General features: G+C 43.3%; 1 pseudogene; it reads left to right on the top strand.

Annotated features, from left to right (window-relative positions):
- The first annotated feature begins 464 nt into the window (after window positions 1-464).
- LOC129672449 (ATP-dependent RNA helicase DDX18-like) lies at window positions 465-6,060 on the top strand (annotated as a pseudogene).
- The last annotated feature ends 649 nt before the right edge of the window (window positions 6,061-6,709 follow it).

The raw sequence follows: 6,709 nt of genomic DNA, 5'->3' as shown, positions 1-6,709 counted from the left end.
AGCCGGGTGCTCACTCCCCAGCGTAAGAAAGTAAGCGGGAGAGCCAGAAACAGCGATGACAAGCTAACCTCAGGAAACTGCTAAGATTCTTACAACTCAGCTAAACTATCATTTATGAACTTTTTTTTTTTTTAGCGTTTCACTTCTTTTTATATAAAGTTGAGCAAAATTACCTGAATTGGGTACACACTGGTTGCAAATCTCCCTAAGGCATTTTTCAGTTAGCAGTGATGTATCTGGTACACTCAGTGGATTGGTGGATGGCCTTGTCTTGGTTTTAAGGCTACGGGGGTTTCTGCAGCTTCTACATTGTTGAGGCTCAGGCACTCACATCGTAGAAGCCCTCTTTGACTTCACCTCCTGGTACACGGACGTGCACTGCTGTGCGTTTTTCTTCGTGTTGCCCTGGCCACAGAGTGTGCTGACACACGGTCAGTGCATATGACTGCCATCGATTCGAGCTCATGAAGGAATTGATGGAAAGGCTGGGGCTGGAAACCTCTGCGGCCAGCCAGGTGGCAATCGTCATTTGTGGAGATTTCCCTCAGGTCCCTTGGTGTATAGACTGTGAAACCCGAATTGTGAATATGAGGCTTTCCACAGGGTGCGTGTGTGTGAGGTCTTAGCCTGTCCCCTAGCTGTTCTAAAGAACATGCCTAACTTACTAATTGCCTGTGCTAATTCTCTCCGTGGTTCATGCTTTTCTTTTTCCTGTCTACTGGCAATTTCTTACTACGGTTGCCTCACGTAAGAGTTATGTTTGTGAGAAAGTTAATTTGTTTTGAAGAAGAGACTTGGTGTTCTCAGCAACCAAAAGACCAATTTTTAAATTTTTTAAAAATTTATTTAATTTACATCCCAATTGTATTCCCCTCCCTCGGCTCCTCCCTGTCCCATCTTCTCTCCCTCTTCTCTCTTATCCCCTTCCCCTAGTCCTCAGAAAGGGGGAGCCCTCCTTCCCTACCAACTGACCCCAGCCTATCAAGTCTCATCAGGACTGTCCTGCATCTTCTTCCTCTGTGGCCTGGCAAGTGATCAAAAAGCAAGCAACAGAGTCCACGTCATAGACAGCCCCTGCTCCCCTTACTAGGAACCCACATAAGGCTGAGCCACTTTAGGCCCCTTGACCAAAAGTCCAAATTTTTTAAAAGAACAAGAAAAGCAATTGAGGAAGGAATTCCTTTATGGAGTCTACAAGTTAAGTTTGCAACAGCATTGACCATTGCCATAGCTGGCATCTTACAGAAAGTGTGCCGTTTCAGATGATTTGTGGAATTATTCCCCGTGTCTTTTTCATTGAGCTACTTCCCATTTTCTGTGCGTGCCTATCCGTCAGCCACAGCCACCATGTAAGAAAAATAGATTTCCTTTTGCCCAACCCCACTTATGTGCAGAAGTCACTTCTTTTCCAAGGTTCATCTTAGCATAAAACCAAACGAAACACTGTTCAGAGGGTTCCTCAGCCTACCCTCCAGCAGTCGATTAATCAGGACACTGAAGCAAGTATCACGGTGAAGGCTAATTCCATGCATCGACAGGGAGGAGAGACAGATATTCCAAGCCAAGCAGTTAAGCAGAGAACTAATTCTCCCTTCTTCCCCTTTTCTGTTTCATTCAAACCATCAGTGGACTAGATGACACTCTACCCTGGAGGAGTGTTTTATTCAATCTACATATCCAAATACTAATATCATCCAGAACCCCCCCCACACACACACACACAGGCATATACAAAAATGATGTTCAACAAAATATCTGGGGTCCTTAGGATGTATTCAAGGTAACATGTAAAATTAACCACTAGGTTTGGAGATACAGCTCAGTAGTGGAGTGCAAGCCACTAGCATGTACAAGACTCTGGGCTTAGTCCTTAGCACCTTTCTCCTTCGGACAGAAAATTAACTACTGCAGGCACTAATATTTCCTATGGTATAATCTTCCCACAAAAGTTGCAAACTTGCGTCAGTGATTGACAGGTTCCCATGTCAATCCTGAGAGTTCTATGCATCCTCCACAGTTCCTTTTTGTCCACTTCTACCACCTCATGTCCAGCTGATGGCCTTCCCTGCTGAATTCAGGCTGCATTTCCAGAGAAAGCAGACAACTTCCATAAGCTTTTGAATCAGATCCCACAATTGTGAAAGCCCAAAGCCTTCAGATTACGCCTTAACAAAGTATAATGTAGTGCCTATGCTTTCTGTTCCAACTCTGATCAATACACTGATGATCTTAAAGACAGAAGTAGCTTAATTTATAATCAACCTGCAATTTGCCAGGAACTGCTACACAAGAATGACTAGAGATCATTAAATTGAAGGACCGGATTTTCACAGTGTGTGTTTGCCACTCCTGCTCTAGCATCTAAGGAGCCACTGGTAATCAGCCTTCATATTCTTTCCCCTTAAACAAGAAATACCTCAGAAATATTCTCATTACACTGCCCTAGACAATGTTCAAATTTTTATTATGGTTAGCATCTTAGTTGAAATCTGTCTCTGGTAGTAAACACAATGGACTCACATGCTTACATTTTATTTTACATTCTAGTGTCAGATTCAAATAACTTTGTGAAAATCACCATAATGAATTTCCTCCATAATAATGAGCTTTTACCCAGCACTCAGGGAGGCAAGCAAGTGGATCTCTGTAAGGTCGAGGCCAACCTGTTCTACAAAGCAAGTCCAGGACAACCAAGGCTACACAGAGAAACCCTGCCTCAAAAAAAAAAAAAAAAAGCCAACACAAAATAATAATAATAATATTTTAAAATCAACTAGAGCAAAACATAAAAAAGAAAACTGTATTTTTTTTTTTAACCTACCTTGGTTCTTGTAAGCCATGGCATGCCCCTCCCAAAGACTCCTAACCTCCATACCCTGTGAATGTCACCTTATTTTGGCAAGAGGCACCTTTGGAGATACACTCGAGTTAAGGAACATAAGATGAGGAGACCAGCTAGCTGGATTATCCAAGTTGGTCCTAGATCTCGTGGCACTATCCACGAGAAAAAAGAAAGACACAGTGGGACTTGAGATAGACAGGAAAGAAGCAAGAAAAGAAAGAGAAAGAAAGGAAGAAAGAAATAAAGAAAGAAAGAAAGGAAGGAAGGAAGGAAGGAAGGAAGGAAGGAAGGAAGGAAGGAAGGAAGGAAGGAAGGGAAAGAGAGAAAGAGAGAGAAAGAAAGAAAGAGAGAGAAGAGAGAGAGAGAGAAAACAAAAAAACAGAGAAAAGAAGTCTTCCCTAGTGTCAAAAAATGCCTGCTGTTTTATCTCCTCTTCCTTTCCCTTGGGGAAAGGAGGCGTTTCTCTAGGATTATAGAGGCGGCAGAACACTCAATACCTAACATTGAGCAGATGAGACCAACAGCAGGTTAGGTGTCATATGTATTCCCAGCCTGGAAAAAAGATATCATGTGACATGCAAGGTCACATAGGGATTGCAAGAGGTAACAAAATGAACAAACAGAGACTGGGGGACACAATGAACTATCAAGAAAATGGACCAAACTGCACCACGGCTCCAGCAAAAGAATGAGATTGTCTCAGTGGGCCTGGTACCTTCTACAGATCTGTCCAGAGAACGTAACTGCTGAGGCAGATTAGAAAGGAACTGCAGTTAGACCACGGGAGGCTCTTTCGCTTCTATCTAACCAATGTGGAGGCAGCGTGTAAAACGGAGTCTCATTTCTGGGCATTATATTGTATCTATTGCTCCCCAAACCTGCACAGGCAAAAGAACAAAATCCCCATTAGAGCTTCCAGTATGTGGCCTGACTGGTGCTATGAAGTTCTGGCCTGTGCTATTATTCTGATAGAATAGATTTCTTTTTTGTTTTGTTTTGTTTTAATACTTGTTACAACAGCTGTGGGAAACTCTCTACCACTGCCTCAAAGCCAAAGCAGCTATGAGCATTCCTGGTTGGGAAATGCAGCCTGCTTTTTGAAGATAATATGTTTATGGCATATGGAAAGAGGCGGAGCCACCGACTCGTTAAAAACAAAGCAGAGGGCTGGGTCCAGAGACAACGCTTCCGAGTTCCCAGTGCCCCCAGTGCTCCTGCAGCCCGCCAGGCAACACGACCCACTTACCGATGAAACTCCTGCGCAAGAAGAAGCAAAACGCCACGCTGCGGCTGCGGAACCTGAAGCTGCGAGAAGCATCAGACAGGATCCTATCGCACGCTCAAAATGGAGATGTGCTTGAATCAACAGTAAAAGTTGGAAAACTGAAAAAAGCTCTGAAGCATTCTGTGAACGTGATCTCAGCAGAAGCACAAGGTGGAGGCATGCCTGAAGAGACAATGGAAAACGCAAACGTTAAAAGATCACCCCCAAAAGTTACTGCTTTAACCAACGGAGGAGAAGCAGCAGCAACCAAAGAAGAGGAAGGGGAGGGGGAAGAGAAGGAGGAGGAGGAGGAGAAGGAGGAGAGGAAGGCAGTCGATGCTGGGCCTGACACCAAAAGACCAAAAACAGAAGAAAACACTGAGGCTCGTGAGGAAACAGAAGATGCTGTGAAGAAACCAAATGACAGACGGGTGCCCGGCCTGCCCCTAGGACTGGCAGGTGCTTTTGAGAACATGTCATTTGCTTCCCTGTCTGAAGACTATGGAAGAAATGGGCTTCAAGCACATGGTGGAAATCCAGCATAAAAGTATCAGGCGACTTCTGGATGGCAGGAATCTTTTGGCAGCTGTGAAAACCGACAGTGGCAAGACCCTCGCTTTCCTCATCCCTGTGATGGAGCTCATTGTCAACTGAAGTTCATGCCCAGGAATGGAACAGGAGTCCTGATTCTCTCTCCTACCAGAGAACTGGTGATACAGACCTTGGTGTTCTTAAGGAACTGGTGACGCACCACGTTCACACTTCACACGTCCGGACTGATCATACGTGGCAGTAACAGGTCTGCTGAAGCTTAGAAGCTCATCAGTGGGATCAACATCATCATGGCCACCCCAGGCCAGCTCCTGGACCACATGCAGAACACTCCAGGGCTTATGTACAAGAACCTATAGTGTCTGCTTATTAATGAAGCTGATTGTATCTTGGATGTTGGGTTTGAAGAAGAATTAAAGCAAATTGTCAAGCTTTTACTAGCACATAGGCAAATCGTGCTCTTTTCTGCCACACAAACTCGGGAAGTTGAAGACTTGGCAAGAATTTCTTTGAAGAAAGAGTCATTGCATGTTGGTGTTGGTGATGATAAAGAGGTTGCCACAGTGGATGGCCTTGAGCAGGGATATGCTGCTTGTCCCTCTCAGAAGAGGGTCCTTCTGCTCTTCACATTCCTCAAGAAGAACCAGGAGAAGAAAGTGATGGTGTTCTTTTCATTATGTATATCCGTGAAATACCACTATGAGCTACTTAAATACATTGACCTGCCTGAATTGGCCATCCATGGAAAGCAAAAGCAAAATAAGCAAACAACCATGTTCTTCCAATTCTGCAGTGCAGATTCGGTAATACTGCTGTGCTGCCAGAGGGCTGGACATCTCTGAAGTGGACTGGACTGGTCATCATGAGCCTCCTGATGACCCAAAGGAACACATTCATTGTGTGGGTAGAACGGCCAGGGGCCTTAATGGAAGAGGGCATGACCTACTCATCCTGAGCCCTGGGGAGTTGGGTTTCCTTCCTTACTTAAAGCAGTCTGAGGTTCCACAGAATCAGTTTGACTTTGGCCTAAAGTCAAATCAGTTTAGAATTTGGTCTAAAGTTTCTGATATCCAGTCTCAGCTGAAAAAGCTGATCAAAAAGAACTACTTCCTCTCCAGTTCTGCCCAGGAAGCACTACAAGTTCCACATTCTCTCATATGACTCTCACTCTCTCAAGCAGATCTTCAATGTGAACATCTTAAGTTTTCCTCAGGTCGCTCTGTCTTTTGGTTTTAAGGTCCCTCCATTTGTTGATCTGAACATGAGCAGCCATGACGGCAAGCTTAAAAGGAGAAGAGGTGGAGGTGGATTCCCGTACCAGAAAACAAAGAAAGTGGAGAAGTCCAAGATCTTTAAACACATCGACAGGAAGCCAGCAGACTGCAGGCAATTCTGTCACTGAGGGAATGTCCTTCTGCTGGACTGACTTTTCCTAATTTCCCCCATCTCTTTAGAAAAGGAATTTTTATTACCTTTAGAATCTTTTTGTCTTTACTATGATGATAATATTTTATTTTTAAGTATTCCCATTAAACAAATCATCTCATTATTTTAAAACAAAGAAACAGTGAAAAACCAGAAGTTTCCCTCTATACATTTTTAAAATTATAGGACTATTTTTATCTCAGTAGTTACAATTAATCTTTACCACTAAAATGTCCTAAACGTATAAAAATTGATGGTATTCCATGAAAAATCCTATGCTTTCGCCCTTTAAGACGAATATTCTGATTGTTTTAATCTATTTTCACCACTTACCAATTTTAAATAAATTGTGTTTATTTAGTGAACATGTTCATATGTGTACGTGTGTGCTACAGCATGTGTGTGGAGGACAGAGAACAATTTGTAGGAGTCCATTCTCTTCTATTACAGGATCTTAGGAATCAAACTTGTGTTGTCAAGCTTAGTGGTAAGTGCCTTTCCCCACAGAGCCAAGTCTCTGGCTTATCATTTATATCTTTTTTTCTGCGTTTCTAATATATATATATAGTGTGTGTGTGTGTGTATATATATGTGTGTGTGTGTGTGTGTGTGTGTGTGTGTGTGTG

This window comes from Psammomys obesus, unplaced genomic scaffold, assembly GCF_907164565.1.
Source record: "Psammomys obesus unplaced genomic scaffold, mPsaObe1.curated_primary_1811, whole genome shotgun sequence".
In the NCBI taxonomy this organism is placed as follows: Eukaryota; Metazoa; Chordata; class Mammalia; order Rodentia; family Muridae; genus Psammomys; species Psammomys obesus.
This window is presented reverse-complemented; position numbering and strand designations above follow the sequence as displayed.